At 39.4% G+C, this 21,201-nt stretch overlaps 1 pseudogene; it reads left to right on the top strand.

Annotated features, from left to right (window-relative positions):
* The window catches only part of LOC122335594, a 64,162-nt pseudogene that overhangs the window by 22,070 nt on the left and 20,891 nt on the right, over positions 1 to 21,201 (top strand).

Genomic DNA, 21,201 nt, shown 5'->3' with positions numbered 1-21,201 from the left:
TAGAAATAAAATATATATATTGAAATATTTTTTTAAATAATGTATATATATGTATATATATATATTTGAGTGTGTGTATCTTAAATATAGATAGATATATTGTATATATTGAGGAAAGAGAAAATATATATATATAATTTATGTATAGATTTTTTTTGTGTGTTTGTCTTGTACAGTTTATAGCATATTTGGCTAATTGGAGGTTTAACCAAAAAACTATTTTCAATTTAAAAACAGTATATTTAGTTCCAGACTGGTTTTATTTTCGGTTAAACCTATGTATTCATTCTTAATGAAACAGTGAATCGGCACGAAGATGTTCCTGAGCAGGTCTCAGAGAATCCACCGCTCTTCTTTCTCCTTCTCTTTTTCTGTAATGGACTCATTCGCCATGTCTGATCGGCGTGTCTTTTATCTCTTTCACCTCACAGAAACCTTTCAACTCTACTGTCTCCTTTGTTTCTCTTCCATTATTCAACAAGACGAGTTTTCATTGATTTATAAAAATACTTGCCATCAGCAGTGGATCCGTGAAAAGAAGCAGCAGTGCTAGTTCTTATTTGTTTCAAAATATAATTAATACAGAAGCACTGCAAAAGTGCTTTCAGAGACAAGAAATAAGATTAGATATTTGAATACAGGTATTTTAGATATTTACTGCAAATCGATCAAAGTACTAAGCAGCATCGTCACTTTTTGCCGGCAGTAACTGAAATCAATGGTTTCAGCGGAAAATATCGAAATAATATTTCAAAATATTTCAAAATGGCATAAGATACGAATTGTTGTTTTCAGAGAAATGCATCCGAATTAAGTGATTTTGTGCTTGAAGTTAGAAAAATTAAGCTACTTAAAATTAAATTAATTAATTAAAATTGGTGAGAAAAATAAACTCGATTGAAAGGGAGCAAGTTAATTTATTAAATTAATTAAATTAAATTATTAAATTAATCTTTTGGTTAATTTTAAATATAGACCTTATAAACTTTTTTTTTTACTTTTTATTAACGTCTTCTTATCTTCTAACCTTGTGCATCTCAAGTGAAAATATTTAATAAATATTTAAGAATATTTAGATATTTGTATTGAAAATCGAGACAAGAATACTGGAGAAAAGCATCTTTTCTGCAATGCGGTATCTGAAATCAAAGATAGCGCTTCAATCATAAATGAAGATGTGTTTACTTGTGATGCGAAATGACGAAATATAAGTCTTGCTTTCTGAGAAATTAATTAAAATGAAGTCAGTTAATTACTGAGGGTGGGAAGAAGTTATTAAAAACAACAAAGTAATAGACTTAATTCAAAGAGGAAATTGGTTTATTTTTAAATAAGCCCCACTGAAAGACACTTCTAGGCATAAAGTCACTTTTTTTTCTCGTGTTGTTTTGCATCTCAAGTAAATATATCTTGATTTAAAATGATTTGCAGTGTAGTTTCCGAAATACAGTCGTGCATTCATATAATGCTGGAGGACAAACGTACAGTTAATGATAACTAAATTATTTCCACAAAATGCCTGTAGACTTTCCGAATTTCAGTCTTTGCTAAATACTCAATCAACACAAACTCAGCACATCTGAAAAAAAGTGGGAAAAATAGTCGACCAACATCAAATACCAGTCACTTTTTTGTGGGATTTTTGCAATCAGAAGTGTTGATTTTGTGGTGTTCGTTTCCATAAATTAGCTCAAGCCAAGTCATCTTTATTTATATAGTGCTTTTAAGAATACAGATTGTGTCAAAGCAGCTTTACAGTACCAAACAGGAAAAAGTTTTAAAAAATATATAATTTTTTTTATCAATTTATTTTTGACGTTCAATCAGCATTTTTATCTATATAGCAATTCTTGTCTTTCTTTCCCCTAAATCTTAAAAAAGCATCCCCTTGAACTTGTTAAAAAGATAATATGTTTGCCATCTTGCCTGGAAAAGAATGTTTTCGTGGTCAGTTTTTAATTTATTCCGTTCTAAAGTTAGCGACTTCTTCTGCTTGGAGATAGTATTAACATCATAAACTAAAAGCAATGTTCACATGACTGACTTTTTAAAGATCTAAAATTCATCATCCGAGTCTAATATGATCCTAATAAAGATACTGCGGGCCTGTTGCCCGCCTCTGAATTATATGATTATAATTTAATGTTATGTGAGGACTTTTCTATAGAAGCCCGTTTCCAGCACTGAATAAAAAACAAAAGGTTATTGTGATATATAAAGTGCTTTGCCAGAAAGAAAGTGTTGTAAATAAGAGAAAAAAAGGCAGAATTCTGACTTTATATCTCGCATTTCTGACTATATCTCTCAATTCTAACTTTATATCTCGCAATTCTAACTTTATATCTCGCAATTCTGACTTTATCTCGCAATTCTGACTTTATCTCGCAATTCTGACTTTATCTCTTAATTCTGACTTTATATCTCGCAATTCTGACTTTATATCTCGCAATTCTGACTTTATATCTCACAATTCTGACTTTATATCTCGCAATTCTGACTTTATATCTCGCAATTCTGACTTTATCTCGCAATTCTGCCTTTATATCTCGCAATTCTGACTTTATATCTCGCAATTCTGACTTTATCTCGCAATTCTGACTATATCTCGCAGTTCTGACTTTATATCTCGCAATTCTGACTTTATATCGTCTCGGTTACGTATGTAACCCTCGTTCCCTGAAGAAGGGAACGGAGACGTCACGTCGGATGACCGACGAATTGGGATCTCGCTTCGAGAGACCAATCTACTTCGAGTGTATCTAAACAAGCCAATTGAAGATTGGCATGCGCTAATCGCATCCAGCTGCCGCTGATCACAGCGCGTGTATAAATAAGCAGCGGGTGCAGCGCATATTCAGGTTTTCGCTGAGGAGCCGAGCTAGTGACCCGGCCCCTTCAGCAGAGGTGCAGCACCGTGGCGACGGACGTGGCGTCTCCGTTCCCTTCTTCAGGGAACGAGGGTTACATACGTAACCGAGACGCTCCCTTTCAGTCGGTCACTCCGAGTCACGTCGGATGACCGACGCAATTGGGATCCCTACCAAAACGCCATGGACGCTGCCTCTTCCAGTGTCCTGTGGGAGCCCACAAGCCCACTCAGTCTATCGGCGAGGCCGGGCTCAACCACAAGAAGCCAGCTACTTTTGTAACACTACCCATTCGTAAGACTGAACATTGGGAAACGCCCCACGTTCTAGTGAACAGGGACGTGCGGAAGTCCAGCCTTCCCGTAGGAGGTCTCGGAAAACGAATACGCATATGGACAGTATTTCAGTTTGCATATGGAAAATTGGAGGTGATTGAACCCTCTTAGACGGGCAGAAGGTCTGCCGGGAAACACGGGCTCTAAGGCTATGCCGTGGAAATACACACATAAAGTCCTCTTGGGGTACTTTACATGGCTCCCAGCCCTCACCGGTTCTCACGGATTCATCGAGAGGCCTGGCGCCGGATGCTCCGCAACATCTGGCTGCCGAGGGAATGGAGGAGCTCGACAGGGTCTACTGTATGGACGCTCTGGAGCGGTTAACAAGCCGACCGAAACCGGGCCTCTCAGTGCTTCTACCAGTTTGAGGTGAGAACACAGGAGGATACCGGTTCCACACGTAGGCTATAGAATCTAGCAATCGTGTTGAGGGTCGCCCAGCCCGCAGCTCTACAATCTGTCAGCGAGGTGCCACGAGCCACCGCCCAGGACGATGCAACACTTGCTGAGTGTGCCCGCAACCTGAAGGGGGGGCAGGGCATACCCTGTGCTTGGTATGCTAGGGTAATGGCGTCCACTATCCAGTGAGCCATCCTCTGCTTGGAGGCGGCACTCCTTCTGTCGGCCTCTGTGACAAACGAGAGCTGGACTGAGGTCCTGAAGCTTTGTGTCCGGTCAACGAGCATCGGAGTGCTCGGACGGGACAAGCAACGTCAGGGCTGGGTCTGCCTCCTCCAGGGGCAGCGCTGAAGGTTCACCACCTGGTCTCTGAAGGGGTAGTGGGAACCTTGGGCACGAGCCGGGCCGTGGCCTCAGTGGTACCTGGGAATCCGCGAGCCCAAACTGTAGGCACGAATCGTCGACCGAAAAAGCCTGCAGGTCCCCTACCCTCTTGATGGAGGCCAATGCGAGCAGGAGCAATGTCTTCATAGATAAAAGAACTTTAGCACAACTGCTGGCAAGGGTTCAACGGAGCCTACTGCAGTGCTGTCAGCACTACAGACAGGTCCCAAGAGGGTACTGTTGGGAGCCGTGGAGGATTCAACCTCCTGGCTTCCCTCAGGAACCTGATAATCCGGCCATGCTTACCCACAGACCTCCCATCTATGGGGTCATGATTTGCAGCGATTGCAGCCACGTGAGACTTTAAGGGTGGAGGAGACAGCCGTCGCTCCAACCCTTGCTGCAAGAAGATAAGCACGACTGATAGGGCAATTTCGGGGGTCTTCACCCTGAGAAGAACACCACTCGACGAACAGGCTCTACTTCAAGGCATAGGCCTGTCTCGTGGACGGCACTCTAGCCGAAGAAATGGTGTCGACTACCTCTTGAGGTAGGTCACCTAGAGCCTCCATCCCATCCAGGGACCAGACATGGAGTTTCCAGAGGTCTGGACGCTGGTGCCAAGGGGGTGCCCCATCTCTGAGTCAGAAGATCCTCCCTCAGAGGGATCGGCCAAGGAGGGGCTGTCGCGAGGAGCACAAGTTCTGGGAACCAAGTCTTCACCAGTAGGGTGCTACTAGCAAGACCTGCTCCTAGTCCTCCCTGACCTTGCACAGTGTCTGTGCAAGAAGGCTCACTGGGGAAATACATACTTGCAAAGGCCCCGCAGCCAGCTGTGTGCCAGTGGGCAATGGGAAGTCTCTGGAGAGGCAAACAGGTCTACCTGAGTGGCTCGGAAACGTTCCCAATCAGCTGAACCGCCCGGGGATGGAGTCTCCATTCTCCGGGTAGTGCAGCTCGCGACAGCTCGTCGGCTGCCTGGTTGCACACTCCTGGAATGTGAATGGCGAGAAGCGACCTCAGAACTTCCGACTCCATAGGAGGAGGAGGTGGTGGGCTAGTTGCGACATACGACGGGAGCGTAGACCACCTTGTTGGTTGATGTACGCAACGGTCAGTATGTTGTCTGTGCGGACTAGTACATGCTGGCCTCAAGGCAGTTCTCGAGACTGCCTAGGGCGAGATGTACTGCCAGCAACTTTAGGCAGTTGATGTGCCATTGCAGTTGAGGGCCCGTCCAAACCCCTGACACTGCATGCCCGTTGTACGTGGCCCCTCAGCCGGTGGTGGAGGCATCCGTGAAACCACAGCATACCTGGAGACCTTCTCCAGGGGCACCGGCCGAAGGAACGAGAGGTCTGACCACGGGGTGAAGGTTTGGCGGCAGGCCGGTGTTATTTGAACCCGGTGAGTGCCACTTTGCCACGCCCACCTCGGGACTCGATCGTGTAGCCAATGTTGAAGCGGTCTCATATGGATTAGTCCCAGCGGCATCACTGTGGCCGCGGCTGCCATATGCCCCAGGAGCCTCTGAAAATATTTCAGTGGGACCGCCATCCTGCTCTTGAACATATTGAAGCAGTTCAACACCGAATTGGCACGCTCCTCTGTGTGAGGTGTGCCATCTGATCGATCGAATCCAGCTCCATCCCAAGAAAAGAGATCCTCTGCGTTGGACAGAGTTTGCTCTTCTCCTGGTTGACCTGAAACCCCAACTGGCTGAGGTGCTGTAGCACCAGATCCCTGTGTTCGCACAACTGAGCCCGGGACTGAGCCAGTCATCCAGTTGGTTGAGAATGCGAACGCCTTACTCTCAGTGGAGCAAGGGCTGCTTCCGCGACTTGCATGAAGGCGTGGCGACAGGGAGAGCCCGGGGTAGGACTTGTACTGATATGCTCGACCTTGAACGCCAACCTCAGGAATGGCCTGTGGCATGGAAGAATCGACATGAATGAAAGCACGTGTCCTTCAGGTCGATCGCTGCAACCAATCCTGGGGACGGACGCACTGAATAGGCGTTTCTGTGTCAACATCCTGAACGGGAGTGCTCGATTCAGGACTCACAGATCCAAGATTGGTCATAACCCACCGCCTTTCTTGGGCACTATGAAGTATGGGCTGTAAGCCCCGACCTCATATCGGCTGGAGGAAGCGGCTTTATCGTGCCTTCACTAGAAGGACAGCAATCTCCGCCCACAAGACAGGGGCACACGCATTGTTCACTGACATATAGCGGATCCCACTGAACTTGGGGGACGCCGGATGAACTGAATCATATAGCCGAAGTCGAAGGGTTCGCAGGAGCCACCGGGATAGCCTGGGAAGATTCAACCAGGCATCCAGAGACCGAACTAGCGGCTCGAGCGGAACCACCGACGTGCAGGCGATGGGGCAGCGAGGGGGAGTGCAGGGACCCGGCTCGGGCGTCTCGTGGCCGGTCCGAAGCGGGGTCTGAGTGTGTGCAACTCTTACCTGCATCCCCGCAGAAGTGAGGCGGGTAGGCTGTTGGTTCGCCCTCCCAGTCTTCTCACTGCTGCATATTAGCCCAAGGAGAGCGTGAGTGGCGCGGAACTGGCCCGCTCAACTCCTCGCTCTCCCTGGGGACCCAGAGACAGAGGAAACCGCCCTTGTCGAGGTTTTAGGTAGCGGCAACATTCTCTGCCCGGCAGAGCAGCTCCCTCCATCCCCGGATCTGAGGGCCTCTTGCACCTGCGCTTTCCTCCAGGTTTGGCAGGAGCCTGGACAGGCTGGGTGGCTGCCCTGCTGCCAGCTCCACGGTGCTGCCTAGATGGGGCTGCTGCGTTGACTGCACGGGAGCGGTGGCGGCGGCAGCAGGGGCACCTCGGCGACGAGCTGGCTGAGGTGGGCCGCCGGGCGGCTGGGTGAAGGCAGCAGCTGCACGCCGAGGCAGGATGTTTCTTACCTCAGTCTGCTTCTGGGCAGCGGAGAACTGCTGGGCAAAAGTTCTCCACCGCGTCGAAGTGGCCGGTCTGGGACATGGGGGCATTCAAGGAACGTGTCTTGTCTACCTCACGCATGTCGACCAGACACAGCCACAGATGGCGTTTCTGGACCACCGTAGTGGCCATCGCACAACCCAGAGACCGCGCGCAGACCTTCGTCGCCGTGGCGCGAGGTCCATCACGATACTTTCAGAACTTCCAGGTCATGACCACCCCTGTGCAGATCCTTCAGTGCCTTGGCCTGATGAACCTGCAACAACGCCAAAGCGTGTACTGCAGACGCAGCTTGTCCACAGGCCGCACAAGGCACTGCCGCTCAGAGCCGACCCAGTACCTGCAGGCCGGGAGGGGAGCACAGGATCACTGCACTAAGCGGAAACGGCATTGGGACACAGCTGCATCCCAACTGACCGCTCCACTGGGGGCGATCACCGTAACTCCTGGCTGTGCCACTGTCAAGGGTGGTGAAGGAGGAGGAGCCACTGGGGCAGTTTCTGGCAGTGAAAGGTGCTTTCCACATCCCAGTAAGCTCCTCATGCACTTCCGGGAAGAAAGGTACCAGGGTGGGCCCTGAGAACCAGCGCAAGCCACCCTTAAATACCAATCGTCCAGCCTCGAGGCCCGGGAAGCAGTGGAGGTTTCCACTTGATCCCGATCACCTCGACGGCCTGGGCAAGCATAGCCACCATTTCTAGATCTGTATCCAGTACATTCAACGCCTGGTAGACGCAGAGCAACCGGATCTTCACTTCCAGAAATGTCTGGCTCACCTTCCGATGCAGCGATTGACTTTTGATCATCAGGGGGAGCCCAAGAGGGTACAGCTGATACCCCACGTGAGGGTCCAGACTGCCCCTTTTGCAGCTCCACTGGTTGCAGAGTTTAAGCTTTGTGTCACAACGAAATGGAGCCCACCTGTCTGCAGCCAGAATGAGAACCAAGTCGAGCAAACACAAGCTCCGCCTCCTTTTTTCAAGGCGACAGAGCCCGCCCATCACTCCGAGATGACCATCTCCCCGCGAGCAAATGATTCATCCACAACCGCCACCTCAGCGTGCTAAGCCCAGGCACACGAGGCAACGATTGTGACCGTCACCTAACACCAGGTAACAACCGCGATCCAGAAACACACGGTGTATCGTGAGTCTGAAGCAAGACCCACGCTGTCTTCCAAGACGCAGCGTCGAGTTTGCCAGACGTAACGTCGTCTTTAAAAAGACGCACCCGCAATGCTCTTTTAGTGCTGAGGCAACAGGGGATAGCCGTTTTGCACACAAACAGGGGTAGTGCAGCCTGATTGTGGCAATCCACTGACGCAGGAAAACGACCTCCGCTGAAACGCGCCGTACTCCAACACTCGTAGATCGCCTTTGAGCGGAACAGTCACGCTCGGCTCGAGCGAAAAGCTGAATATGCGCTGCACCCGCTGCTTATTTATACACGCGCGCTGTGATCAGCGGCAGCTGGATGCGATTAGCGCATGCCAATCTTCAATTGGCTTGTTTAGATACACTCAAGTAGATTGGTCTCGGCGAGATCCCAATTCGCCGGTCATCCGACGTGACTCGGAGTGACCGACTGAAAGGGAACTCGCAATTCTGACTTTATCTCGCAATTTGACTTTATCTCGCAATTCTGACTATATCTCGCAGTTCTGACTTTATATCTCGCAATTCTGACTTTATATCTCGCAATTCTGACTTTATCTCGCATAATTCTGACTATATCTCGCAGTTCTGACTTTATATTGCAATTCTGACTTTATATCTCGCAATTCTGACTTTATCTCGCAATTCTGACTTTATCTCGCAATTTGACTTTATATCTCGCAATTCTGACTTTATCTCTTAATTCTGACTATATCTCTCGCAATTCTGACTTTATATCGCATAATTCTGACTTTATCTCTCAATTCTGACTTTATCTCGCAATTCTGACTTTATATCTCGCAATTCTGACTTTATATCTCGCAATTCTGACTTTATCTCTAATTCTGACTATATCTCGTAGTTCTGACTTTATATTGCAATTCTGACTTTATATCTCGCAATTCTGACTTTATCTCGCAATTCTGACTTTATCTCATAATTCTGACTTTATATCTCGCAATTCTGACTTTATATCTCGCAATTCTGACTTTATCTCGCAATTCTGACTTTATATCTCGCAATTCTGACTTTATATCTCGCAATTCTGACTTTATATCTCGCAATTTGACTTTATATCTCGCAATTCTGACTTTATCTCGTAATTCTGACTTTATCTCGCAATTCTGACTTTATATCTCGCATAATTCTGACTTTATCTCGCATTCTGACTATATCTCATAATTCTGACTTTATATCTCGCAATTCTGACTTTATCTCTCAATTCTGACTTTATCTCGCAATTCTGACTTTATATCTCGCAATTCTGACTTTATATCTCGCAATTCTGACTTTATCTCGCAATTCTGACTATATCTCGCAGTTCTGACTTTATATTGCAATTCTGACTTTATATCTCTAATTCTGACTTTATCTCTCGCAATTCTGACTTTATCTCGCTTAATTCTGACTTTATATCTCGCAATTTGACTTTATATCTCATAATTCTGACTTTATCTCGCAATTCTGACTTTATCTCGCAATTCTGACTTTATATCTCTTAATTCTGACTTTATATCTCATAATTCTGACTTTATCTCGCAATTCTGACTTTATATCTTGCAATTCTGACTTTATATCTCGCAATTCTGACTTTATCTCTTAATTCTGACTATATCTGCAGTTCTGACTTTATATTGCAATTCTGACTTTATATCTCATAATTCTGACTTTATCTCACAATTCTGACTTTATCTCGCAATTCTGACTTTATATCTCGTAATTCTGACTTTATATCTCGCAATTCTGACTTTATCTCGCAATTCTGACTTTATCTCGCAATTCTGACTTTATATCTCGCAATTCTGACTTTATATCTCGCAATTCTGACTTTATCTCGCAATTCTGACTTTATATCTCGCAATTCTGACTTTATCTCGCAATTCTGACTTTATATCTGCAATTCTGACTTTATATCTCTGCAATTCTGACTTTATCTCGCAATTCTGACTTTATCTCGCAATTCTGACTTTATATCTCGCAATTCTGACTTTATATCTCGCAGTTCTGACTTTATATCTCGCAGTTCTGACTTTATATCTCGCAATTCTGACTTTATCTCGCAATTCTGACTTTATATCGCAATTCTGACTTTATATCTCGCAATTCTGACTTTATCTCGCAATTCTGACTTTATATCTCATAATTCTGACTTTATATCTCGCAATTCTGACTTTATCTCGTAATTCTGACTTTATATCTGCAATTCTGACTTTATCTCGCAATTCTGACTTTATATCTGCATAATTCTGACTTTATATCTACATAATTCTGACTTTATCTCTCATAATTCTGACTATATCTCTATAGTTCTGACTTTATATTGCAATTCTGACTTTATATCTCGCAATTCTGACTTTATCTCGCAATTCTGACTTTATCTCGCAATTCTGACTATATCTCGCAATTCTGACTTTATATCTCGCAATTCTGACTTTATCTCGCAATTCTGACTTTATCTCGCATTTGACTTTATATCTCGCAATTCTGACTTTATATCTGCAATTCTGACTTTATCTCGCAATTCTGACTTTATATCTCGCAATTTGACTTTATATCGCAATTCTGACTTTATATCTCGCAATTCTGACTTTATCTCGCAATTCTGACTTTATATCTCGCAATTCTGACTTTATATCTCGCAATTCTGACTTTATCTTGCAATTCTGACTTTATATCTCGCAGTTCTGACTTTATATCTCGCAGTTCTGAGAAAAAAAGTGGCAATAACCTTTTTTTATTTTTTATTTATTAGCGGAAATGGGCTTACATACTTTTCTGTCTAAATAAAGCAGCATTTTGTTCATTTTACATTGTATTCAGCAATCGCAGAATCGCGAAAAACTGAATTATATAAAAAAATGCAATCAATACTTGCATGAGGTGACAATAAACTTCAGCAAGTGTTGATAGTCTTTCTAAAATACAAACTGCATACTTAACCTTTCGCTCACTTCTCATCCTCTTCCAGCCCGACGGGGAGCTATGCTTCCTCAGCCGAGCTCAGTCGCTGTAGTTCTCAACTGAGCGAAGAGTACGGCGAGCGCGAACTTTACGACGAGAACGACTCGTACCACTCCTGTCATTCATCCGTGTCCTACAGCAAGGGCTCGCCCGACTGGGACGAGACGCAGGGGGCGTACAGCGACGAATGCGCCTACAGTAAAGACGGAGGAGAAGAAGGAGCTCTGTATGAGGAAGAAGATGGTGACCTGTATCCAGAGGAGGTGGACATGTACGAGGGCGAGGAGGAATTTAACTACGAGGAAGAAGATTCGTATCCGGTGGACGAGGAACAAGAGCTTCCGTTCACCCCGACTCCGACGCTGGACGTCCCATCAACCACCAGACCTCCTCTGGAGAAACAGGCCTCGCTTCATCAACAGTCTCAAAACGCCGGCCAGCCTCCGGTTCAGCCGTCCAATCAGACACAACCCCAAACTCAAGCCAAACCCCCGAACCAGCAAGTTCCCGCCCCCCAGAAACAAGCCCCGCCCCAACCGCAGTCCTCAGGCCCGATCCCTTCGGTTCAGTCCTTCTTCGCCATGGCTAAGCCGCTGACTGCCGTGTTTGGTTTGGGTGGATCTACTCCTTCACCACCACCTCCTGCACCAACAACTCAATCCCAACCTCCACCAGCGCCATCCCAGCCTCCGATGGCTCAGCCTCCTGCTCCTCCTGCCGCCCAACAGACGCCCCACCTGCAGCCAAATCCCTGAGATTCCCGCTCCTGCCCCAATCACCAACTCCGCACCTCCTGCACCAGAACCTAAACCTCCAACCCCGACCGAAGAAGATCTGCCCAAGTAGAGCCACCGATGGAGGAGGAACCTCCACTTCAAGAAGACGAAGTTTCTCATGGAAGAACCTCCAAAAGAGGAAATAGAGATTGAGAGTCCACCTCCATCTCCTCCCTTGAAGAGGAGGAACCGGTACCTGAAACTGAGAGGTACTTACAACCATCAAACCAGACTTAGCTGGTCACCTAAAATGCTTAAATGTCCTTTATTGGATGATTTTAAAGCTTGTCTTCTAGCCTGACCAGCTGAAAAAGTGGCCAAAACCACTTTAAAACCAGTAAACTTGTTCACCTATAATTGCACAAACTACAATTACTAGATTATTTAATCTGTGTTTTAGCACATTATCAGCCACCTTATATGTAACCAAAACCACTTTAAAAGAAGACTGACATGGTGGCCTAAAATGGACAGACCACAATTATTACATGATTTAATATATATTTTTAGGATATTTGACTTGGTTTAGATGTTCAGCCAGCATATCTGATAAGTGTCTAAACCACTTTTAACCATTAAACCAGGCTAATTTGGCCACCTAAAATGCACAAACCACAAATGTATTGATTTATTCTGTTTTTATTTAGGATATTAAACTTGGTTTAGATGGTCTGCCATCTTGTCTTCTTGTCTGACCAACTGATGAGTACCCAAAACCACTTTAAATCCAGTAAACCAGACCAACTTGGCCACCTAAAATGCACAAACCACAATTATGGGATGATTTTAAACCTAAATTTTTAGGATATTTGTCCCGGTTTAGATGGTCCACCAGCTTGTCTGCTTGTCTGAGCAGCTGATAAGTGGCCAAAACCACTTTAAAACCAACAAACCAGACTATCTTGGTCACCTAAAATGTACAAACCACAATTATCGGACTATTTAATAAATGCTTTTAGGATCTGGTTTGGAAGGTCAACCAGCATGTTTCCCAGCCTGACCAGCTGATAAGTGGCCAGCAAACTAGACTAACTTGAGCACCTAAAACCCTCAAACCTCATTTAGTGGATAATTTTGAAGCTACTTTTTAGGATATTTGACTATTTGTTTGTAGTCTGACCAGCTGATAAGTGGCCAAAACCACTTTAAAACCACCAAACCAGACCTGTTTTACAAAACACATTTACAGGATGATTTAAACGCTGTTTTTAGGCTTAGACGGTTTAGATGGTCTACCACCTTGAGCTTGAGCTCAGCCAAAAAAACACATTTACTAAAGCTGTTTTTAAACAGCGTGTGGCTGAATCCAAGAGACAGGTCCAGGGAATTGTTGGACTAATTCTGTTGCATTATAGATGCAAACAATCTGGTTTGTCTGTGCAGTGAACCAGTGAAGGAGGAGCCGAAGGAGCCGGTGGACCCCGCGGTCAGAGCTAAGGAGAACTGGCTACGACTCTTTGAGAAAGTCCGGCAACAGTTACAGGAGGTGAGGCTGTAGGAAGTCGCTAGAAAGTCAATACTATCCAACTATTGCTGGACCCAGATACAGTTTATTGCATTGATTACACAGAAATTCAAACGCTTGAAATCAGCATGAATGCAGGAAATCACAACCGACCGGTTTACTTGTCGCGAGGTTTTGGCTCACGTTACTTCACGAGGGAAAATACGCTTGTCTTTTTAACTTTTCACTTAAAACTAGTGCTGTAAAATGATTAATCGCATCCAGGTAAATGTTTTCGCTTGCATGACGCTTGTGTGTGTACTGTTTACGTTTATAAATATATAAATGCAAACACACACGTTTATATTTAAGAAAAACGTTTATCAGTACAAATATATTTATTTAAAATATTCGTGCATATGCACGTAAATATTTCCTATATATATATATATATATATATATATATATATTGTGTGTGTGTGTTTATATGTACATAGTAAAAACACACCGTACACATATATTATGTAATCAGAAACGTTTATTTACGATTAGTCGCGATTAATCGTTTGACAGCACTATTTAAAACGAATCGCTGCAAGCTCACATTCATTTTCTCTCAGTTTCACTCAGAAATGCATCACATTCTGGAGGTAAAAGCGGCTTATGAACGATATTTATTTTTATGTTTCGCGCACATTATTTTCCGGCCCGTGCTTGTAATGCGACGAGACACCATGCTAATGCTAACGGCACTCTAACCGCTCTCATGATTACTTTGCAGTTTTGCCACGTCCTCTCTGCTTCTTTTTTTGTGTGCGTTATTCTGTTGACACTTTATCTTTTTGTTGTCTGTTTGTATCCCACCGTTTTGTCGTCTTTCCAGTCTCTTTTCATTGCTTTAGCGTTTTGCATGTTCGCTCAGATGACCCATGATTGGACGAGGCTGTCAGGTGGGTCCGGTGTTGGTGGTGTGAACGTTTTGTGGTGCTTTTGTGTAAGTTTTTGACTTGTGTAGGCATTGCGTGCGTAACAATATAAGCTAAAATAGTTGGTGGAAGTCATTCATTAAAGTTTACGGTAACGCTTTAGAAGTGGAAACTGTAAACTGTGACTTTTCCCTCAATAAAGTCCTACTTTGCTGCTTGTTAATAGTTAGTAAGGTAGTTGTTAAGTTTAGGTAATGATCAGGGATAGTCTTATATGATATGCATGCTAATAGGCAACTAATAGGTGTAACCGTAAAATTGTATTACATGAATGTGAATCACAAAATTGCTGCATTACAGTTAAAAAAAAAAGATATGTATCTTAGAATGTTTGGCATATTTCTGCATAAACATCCAGTTTTATTTATAATTTTTCTAATAAAAATAATTGGTTGTAAAATAGCTAAAACACATTGCACATTTTGTTAAATGCTATATTTAATTTTTATATATATTATAATATATATATATATATATATATATATATATATATATATATATATATATATATATATATATATATATATATAAATAAAAATATTATATATATAATTATATAATTTTTATTTAATTTTACTATATTTACTTTTATCGTGAATGGCTGATATTCTGTTGTTTTACAGAAAATGGATTTTTGCAGTGTTATTTTGAGTGATGTGCTATTATAAATTTACATTTCTGTTGTTTTTAATTTTAGTTGAATATAAATTGTTATGAAGTTTTAGTTATTTTTGAGTTGTTGTCTTTTTAAATTTATAAATGTCTGTATAGTTTAAATATATATATATATATATATATATATATATATTTATTTATATATATATATATATATATATATATATATATATATATATATATATAAATATATATATATATATAATATATATATTGAGTGTGTGTATCTTAAATATAGATAGATAGATATACTGTATATATTGAGGAAAGAAAAAAATATATATATATAATTTATTTATAGATTAGTACTGTCAAACGATTATTTGTGATTAATCACATCCAAAATATTTACATAATATACATTGTGTACTGTGTATATTTATCATGTATATATAAATACATCTATATATAATACAGATGTATTTATATACATTAAATATCTGCTGATATAATATAAAAATACTCAGTTATATAATATAGTATAATATATACATGCATGTGTGTGTGTTTTTATATATATATATATATATACATGAAAAATAAATTAGAGTACAGTACACATAGTATGTAAACTAAAACTTTTATTTTGGATGCAGTTAATCGTTTGAGAGCACTAATGAATGCATAAAGACTTTTTTGGAGTCAATGTTTCTTTTATTTTCACTAAATGTTGATGGTTTTAGTTGAAGTGAACAGTAACCCTGGTTTGTTGTAGTAAATCTTGCTGTGTTGCCGTGTTTGTGTTGAATGCAGAAAACATTTAGACTCCGATCGAAAGTAGTCGCTTCATAAAACTAATTCAATATTTCTCTTTGCCTCTCTTTCTATGTCTTTATCTCAGGCTCGAGGAGAAACAGGCTCTCAGTCGCTGTGGTTCGGTAAAGGAGGGTGAGTCTGATCTAATGTACGCTCACACGCTCAAGTCTCTAATCAGATGCATTCCTCAGACTTCTGAAAATGATCGTTTTAAGGAATGCATGAAGTAATAATTCAGTGCAATGGTTAAAAACATCTGCCATTACAGTTTAAATACCTAAATGACTAAAAATTGAAATAAATAAATTTATAATATATTTTATTTTTATCATAAAACCCTTCTGAACAACAACAAAAATGTGACAAATATTTTTGACTATAATGCTGTAAATAAAATATTAAAATAACATCTAAATATTACAGTTTAAATACTGAAATGACTAAAATTTGAAATAAATAAATTTAAAATATATTTTATTTTTATCATAAAACCCTGATGAACAACAACAAAAATGTGACAAATATTTTTGAGTATAATGCTGTAAATATAAAAAAAATAACACCTAAATATTACAGTTTAAATACGGAAATGACTAAAACTTGAAATAAATAAATTTATAATATATTTTATTTTTATCATAAAACCCTTCTGAACAACAACAAAAAAATATGACAAATATTTTTGACTATAATGCTGTAAATAAAATATTAAAATAACATCTAAATATTACAGTTTAAATACATTGTTTGCATTCTGATTGACTGAAATGACTAAAACTTGAAATAAATAAATTTAAAATATATTTTATTTTTATCATAAAACCCTGCTGAACAACAACAAAAAATGTGACAAATATTTTGGACTATAATGCTGCAAATAAAAATAAAATAGCCCCTAAATATTACAGTTTAAATACTGAAATGACTAAAACTTGTAATAAATAAATGTATAATATATTTTATTTTTAATGTACGCTCACACGCTCAAGTCTCTAATTCCTCAGACTTCTGAAAATGATCGTTTTAAGGAATGCATGAAGTAATAATTCAGTGCAACGGTTAAAAACATCTGCCAAATGCCAGATGCACGCCATCACGTGAGTGAAGGTTAACGGTAATTATTTCAAGGCGTGCAGGTTATGCTGTTGACGCTGAGGCGGTGAATGGATGGGATTCTCTGGTAGTTATTTGCATGCAACGTTATGCTCATGACCGTGTCTGTTTCTCCAGGATGGGCGGAGCGCTGTACAGCATCGACAGCATGCCTGATCTGAGGAAGAGGAAGACCATTCCTCTGGTCAGAGATCTGGTGAGATCTTAACGCCGACTGCTTTACTGGATCCTGAGCGTTTCAGTAGGAATTGGTCTGCAATCGCAAATCGTAGTGCGCTACAAAATCAGTCCCAGATTATCTAATAATTAAAAATCACCCTAGTGTAAAGTAAAACAAGCCCCTTAGTAAGTGATAAGTAATGCTTACAATGCATGTACGGTATCAGTGTTTCATTGCATTGTTTTGCATTCTTTTGACTGGTTTTTAGTTTCTTTTTTAAGAGCAATGAAATGAATAACAGTTTTTGTCTTGTTTTCTTCGCCTCTGCTGTCTGGACTCAGGCTATGGTAAGGATCTGCATATGTGGTTTTTGGCTAATGATGCAGTTATTAGTGATTTATAAGTCTCTTGAGATTTCTTATAAAGATGTGAGCTGATGACTGGGTTTTGTTCATTCGCTCTGTATGTCTTGTGTTTGTTCAGTCTCTGGTGCAGAACTCCCGTAAGGCTGGGATCACGTCTGCTATGGCCTCTAGCACGCTCAACAATGAGGAGCTGGTAAGTGACAAACTCTAAATTAAAAATGTGTTTTAGGTTTGGTATCATTGCAACATTTTTCCAATAATTGTTAAACGTAGGAACTAAAACAACAGCTAAAAATACGACAAATATTTTTGACTATAATGCTGTAAATAAAAATAAAATGGCACCTAAATATTACAGTTTAAATACGGAAATGACTAAAACTTGAAATAAATACATTTTAAATATATTTTATTTTTATCATAAAACCCTGCTGAACAACAACAAAAAATATGACAAATATTTTTGACTATAATGCTGTAAATAAAAATAAAATGGCACCTAAATATTACAGTTTAAATACGGAAATGACTAAAACTTGAAATAAATACATTTATAATATATTTTATTTTTATCATAAAACCCTGCTGAACAACAAGAAAAAATACAACAAATATTTTTGACTATAATGCTGTAATTAAAAAAATAAAATAGAATCTAAATATTACAGTTTAGATACTGAAATAACTAAAACTTGGAATAAATAAATTTATAATATATTTTATTTTATCATAAAACCCTGCTGAACAACAACAAAAAATATGACAAGTATTTTTGACTATAATGCTGTAAATAAAATATTAAAATAACACCTAAATATTACAGTTTAAATGCTGAAATGATTAAAATTTTAAATAAATAAATTTATAATATATTTTAGTTTTATCATAAAACCCTGCTGAACAACAACAAAAAATATGACAAATATTTTTGACTATAATGCTGTAAATATTAAAAAAGCACCTAAATATTACAGTTTAAATACTGAAATGACTAAAATTTTAAATAAATAAATTTATAATATATTTTATTTTTATCATAAAACCCTGCTGAACAACAACAAAAATATGACAAATATTTTTGACTATAATGCTGTAAATATTAAAAAAGCACCTAAATATTACAGTTTAAATACTGAAATGACTAAAATTTTAAATAAATAAATTTATAATATATTTTATTTTTATCATAAAACCCTGCTGAACAACAACAAAAAATATGACAAATATTTTTGACTATAATGCTGTAAATAAAATATTAAAATAACATCTAAATATTACAGCTGAAGTACCGAGTAATGTGCATCGCTTCATTCTGTGATTTTCTCAATATGTTTTGCAGTCCTATCCTAACGAACCAGACATCAATGGAAAGGTTACTTAATCAGCTTCCATGTGATGAAATTCAACACACGTAACACATATATTGTAGTCCAGGGCGGCATATAATTAATAAATAAAAGCGGACCCAACACTGAACCTTGTGGAACACCTCTGACCGAACGCTCATTTGTTTCCTATCACTTGAATAAGATGCAGGATAAGTGGCTAAACAGATAAAGAATATGTCGTACGCACAAGTAGCGCTGGTGTGTTTGTGCTCGTGCAGAAGAGTCACGTGTATAAGAAGACGCTGCAGGCTCTGATCTACCCCATCTCCTGCACCACGCCGCACAACTTCGAGGTCTGGACGGCCACGACGCCCACCTACTGCTACGAGTGCGAGGGGCTGCTGTGGGGCATCGCCCGGCAGGGCATGCGCTGCTCCGAGTGCGGCGTCAAATGCCACGAGAAGTGCCAGGACCTGCTGAACGCCGACTGCCTGCAGAGTGAGACTCCGCTGCTTGCGTTGTGTGACGTAGGAACGGATTTTAGCATGCCCTTTGAAATGGCTTCAGTCTTTTCGCTGTAATGGCTTTGCGAAATGACTGAACCTGCACTTAGGCGCCCGAAAAAAACGCCCCGAGATCCTTTCAAGTGGCACTTGGAGACTTTTGTCTTTTATGTAACGTCTTAAAATTGACTTGGTATGGAAAATAGGAAAATAGTGCACCAATGCACTGTAATTGTAAACATTATTATTGTAGTATGATTTATATATGTATTTTTAAATATGTATTTTTAATGCAGTTTGATTGCAATGGGTTATTTCTTAACCTTCATGGAAACCTAATTTGATCATTTCAAAAATAGTTAATAATTGCAATTATTGAATACCTTTATTATAATTCCATAATCACGCGTATAGGAAACATTTTCGCAATTTACATTATTTGAATTATTTACATTTTTAAAAATAAGTTATATGAGGTTGTGATTGGTGACGAGTGGAGAGATGCAAATAAAAAAAATACATAATTTATAAGTAGTGAATATATATCATGAAATTGAACATCTGAATAATAATTGTTTTAAATTGTTTAATGTTGTTTTAATTGTTTAAATGTTTAAGTGCAGTAGTAAACTGAACATAGAGTATATTGTTTAGTCATTAAAATAATTATAAGTAATAAATATAATAAATAACAATGAATATAATATGAAATAAATACGAATGATTATTTATTTAAAAATATATATATATATATATATATATATATATATATATATATATATATACATATATAAAATTTAATATATTTAAATAATCATTTTTATCAAATTTATTTTTAAAAAGCATTCAATAATAATAGTAAACTGAACAGAGTATGTTGTTTAGGCATTAAAATAATTATAAGTAATAAATATAATAAATAACAATCAATATAATATGAAATAAATACAAATAATTATTTATTTTATATATATATATATATATATATATATATATATATATATTTACATATATATATATATATACACACACATATATATATATATATATATATATATATATATATATATATATATATTTATATACACATTTATATATTTTATATATTTAAATAATCATTTTTATCAAATTTATTTTTAAAAAGCATTCAATAATAGTAGTAAGCTGAACAGAGCATGTTGTTTAGGCATTATTGTATCAATAAATAAATATAGTAAATATCAATAAATATAAATTGAAGTAAATAATTATATTAGATAATTATAGTTTTAAATAATTTATTTTTAAATAAATTTAATAAGAGGAGGTCAGTAATAATTTTTTAAATTTCTCTATCAATTTTGTTTAGTCATTAAAATAATGCTAATAAATAAATATCAATAATTTAATTTGTTAAAAAATAAACGTTTTATTTTTAAATGCATTTAATAAGAATTCATTAATAAACTGAACATGAACTATCTTGTTTATTCGTAATGATAATGTAATGATAAATAATAAAAATAATCTGGAAAAAATGAAGAATTATTGTTTAGTACAATAAACATGTTTAAATGCATTCCAGAAGAGTTTGGTAATAAACTGTACATAGTCGACATTAATCGGTGTGTTTTTATCCGATCGTTAAATGTTTTAATCCTAAATGCGATGTTCAGGAGCGGCGGAGAAGAGCTCGAAGCACGGCGCCGAAGACCGAACGCAGAACATCATCATGGTCCTGAAGGACCGCATGAAGATCCGCGAGCGCAACAAGCCCGAGATCTTCGAGCTGATCCAGGAAGTGTTCGACGTTCCCAAGGCCAGCCACGGGACGCAGATGAAACAAATCAAGCAGAGCGTTCTGGACGGGACGTCCAAGTGGTCGGCCAAAATCAGCATCACAGGTACTTCTGAGCAAACCAGGCCAAACCAGTTAGCACAACTAGCACAACTACAAACTAGCACAACTAGTACAGTCGACTTATTCTGCACTTTCTTTTTCGATGTAGTTTGACCCAAGCTCTTGTCTAGCGATCCCAGTGCTCCGAAAAGCAAT

Source organism: Puntigrus tetrazona, unplaced genomic scaffold (assembly GCF_018831695.1).
Source record: "Puntigrus tetrazona isolate hp1 unplaced genomic scaffold, ASM1883169v1 S000000836, whole genome shotgun sequence".
NCBI classification, from domain to species: Eukaryota; Metazoa; Chordata; class Actinopteri; order Cypriniformes; family Cyprinidae; genus Puntigrus; species Puntigrus tetrazona.
The sequence above is the reverse complement of the archived record's forward strand: the minus strand, read 5'-3'. Positions and strand labels throughout refer to the sequence as shown.